This window comes from Raphanus sativus, chromosome 5, assembly GCF_000801105.2.
Source record: "Raphanus sativus cultivar WK10039 chromosome 5, ASM80110v3, whole genome shotgun sequence".
NCBI classification, from domain to species: Eukaryota; Viridiplantae; Streptophyta; class Magnoliopsida; order Brassicales; family Brassicaceae; genus Raphanus; species Raphanus sativus.
This window is the reverse complement of record NC_079515.1, coordinates 17,382,527-17,385,418: the sequence shown is the minus strand read 5'-3', so window position 1 is coordinate 17,385,418 and position 2,892 is coordinate 17,382,527. Positions and strand designations below refer to the sequence as shown.

Here is a 2,892-nt window from a genome sequence, read left to right as displayed (position 1 = left end):
AAGTTGAGGAATGAGATCTCCAGCTTCCAACAGAAGAACTTGGAAGGATTCAGTGAAGCTTGGGAGAGATTCAATGGTTACCAAGCTCAGTGCCCACACCATGGATTCTCTAAGGAGAGCTTGCTGAGCACATTCTACAGAGGTGCTCTTCCTAAGTACAGAGCCAGACTGGATACAGCTAGCAATGGGTTCTTTTTGGGGAGAACTGAGGAAGTGGCAGAGGCTCTAGTTGACAACATGGTTAAGAGTGATGCAGTCTACAGTGGAGACCATGACAGAAGCAGCAGAGGTGATGACAATCAAACAAGGAATGAGGTAAAGGCTCTTCAGGAGAAGATTGACAAACTCATTGCTGATAAGGCCACACAAGCGCAGGTGAACTTTGTTGGCAACCCAAGCCAGGAGATACCTCCTACTGTCAATGAGGTTGAGGGTTTGGAAGGGCAAGAAGAATTGTGTTTCATCAACAGTAATGGTAGCTGGTACAAGAAGGAACCTAACTTTCAGTACAACAACTACCAACAGAAGCCCTATTCAAACAACCAGCAGAGTGGTTATCAGCCTCGAAACAACCAGCAGAGCAACTATCAGCTTCAGCAAAACTCCTCTCCTAGCTCCTCTGCCCCTCAACAGAGCAGCACTGATGCCTTACTGAAACAGATCTTGGAGTCTCAGACTAGAAGTGAGAAGCATGTGGGCTATGAGCTGAAGAACCTTCACTCCAAGATTGATGGGAGCTACAATGAGCTCAACAACAAATTCTCCCACCTTGCTTCTTCTGTCAAGAATTTGGAGAATCAGTTTGCTTCCATGAGCTCCCACCAGAACCGCCAGCAAGGATCTCTACCTGGAAAGTCAGATCAAAACCCCAAGGAAGCAAAAGCTGTCACACTTAGGAGTGGTAAGCAGTTGACTCCTCTAACCCTCACCAAGGATGCTGAGAAACAAGGTGAGGAGGTGGCCATCAACCTAGATGATGAAGTGGTCATTATTGATGAGAAGACAGATGCTGAGATCTTGGAGAAGATTGTGAAAGCCAAGGGTAAAGGAAAGGTTGGAGAAGAGAAGAAAACAACAAAAGATGGTGAATCTGCTGCTCCAACAAGTGAGAGCTCTCCTGTCCCCCCTCCCTATGAACCAAAGCTTCCATTCCCTGGTAGATTCAAGAAGCAACTGCTTCAGAAGTACAAGGCTTTGTTTGAGAAGCAGATGAGTGAAGCTCAGGTTACAATGCCCATCATTGATGCTTTCATGCTGATTCCTCAATACAGCAAACTCCTGAAAGATGTTGTAGCTGCTAAGAATAAGGAGATGGAGGGCATGATGGTTCTGAGTCATGAGTGCAATGCCATCATTCAGAGGCTAGATGCTCCAGAGAAGCTAGAGGATCCAGGATGCTTCACACTCCCTTGTGCTCTTGGACCTATGGTATTTGAGAAATGTCTCTGCGATTTGGGAGCTAGTGTCAGCTTGATGCCTTTGTCTGTGGCAAAGAAGCTTGGCTTCACTCAATACAAGAAGTGTAGACTCTCTCTGGTGTTGGCTGATCGTTCAGTGAAGTACCCTGTGGGCATCTTAGAGAACCTCCCTGTGAAGATTGGAAGGTATGAGATACCTACAGATTTTGTGGTGCTTGAAATGGGTGAGGAGGCTCAAGACCCATTGATTCTTGGAAGGCCATTCTTAGCTACAGCAGGAGCTATTGTGAATGTGAAGGAAGGGAAGATTGACCTCCATTTGGGCAAGGAGAACATCCTCCATTTTGACATCAAGGAGAAGATGAGGAACCCCACTGTATTTGGACAAGCCTTCACCATTGAAGAGATGAATCCTCCTCCTGCTGATGATCACTTTGATGAGCTACCACCTGAGGAAGATGGGGTGTCAACTCCACTCTCTGCACCTAGTCCCGCCTGATCCAAAGGAGGCAAAGTCAAGCTAGAGACTTAAAACAAGCTCACTTGGGAGGAAGTCCCATGAGTATCCTTGTATATATTGCATTAGTATTTGCATTATCATTCTATTGCATAAAACAATGGGAAAGTGAAGTTGTGTGCAGGTATTGAGCATAAAGTCGGACACCAGAGCGATCTCATCGCAGCGACATCTCTAGGTCGCTCCACCTGGGAGCGACATGTCCAGAGCGAGATGCTGAGGTCGCTCGCGTCACACGCGAGTGGAAACACAGAAACCGACCTCAGAGCAATCTTCTCACAGCGACATACCGAAGTCGCTCCAGCTGGGAGCGACCTGTCACAGCGACGTTCACACCTCGCTCCACGGTATGTAACACACAATCCCACTTTCCCTTGTATTTCACATTTCCATTGGGTACCTCACTCACACAGACACTGTGTGATTTAAGTGTGGGGGAGGTACCAAGTATTTGATCATGTTTGTTTTCATGATTTTGAGTCTCATGCATTGCATATTACATTCTTATTTGCATAAAAAAAAATAAAAAAAAATTTTGAAAAACACAAAAAGAATCATTTAGTTGCACCATTTGCATTTTTAGGATTGAGTCTAGAAGCATATAGGTTGCATTCATGCATTAGGGGGATTTCAACCTTGTAAAGAGCTCATGCTAAGTATTGAATTTGTTGACCTTTGTAGTCATGGCAAGTAGCTTGAGCACCCTTTAGAAAGCTTGTAAACTTTGCGCCTTGAATGCTCCTCTTGAAACTCATTTGACTGTTGATACTATCTCTTTGAAGCAAGCTCCTGTTTTAATGTCTCTTGCATATGGTCTCTTGTGTACTAAGTCATGGATATACACACTTGAGTTGTCCCATCTGTTTTACCAATCTTTTTGACAAACTCAAGTGGTACTCCACTCCCAAAACCCATACCTCCTTTTTAAACCATCATTATTTGTTGAGTGATGCCTCT

At 44.9% G+C, this 2,892-nt stretch overlaps 1 non-coding gene across 1 annotated transcript; it reads right to left on the bottom strand.

Moving 5' to 3' along the window:
- On the bottom strand, positions 1-107 carry LOC130495290 (small nucleolar RNA R71). Its single transcript, XR_008934562.1, has one exon. It is a non-coding gene; the product is annotated as a small nucleolar RNA R71 (small nucleolar RNA).
- Positions 108-2,892: the final 2,785 nt, after the last annotated feature.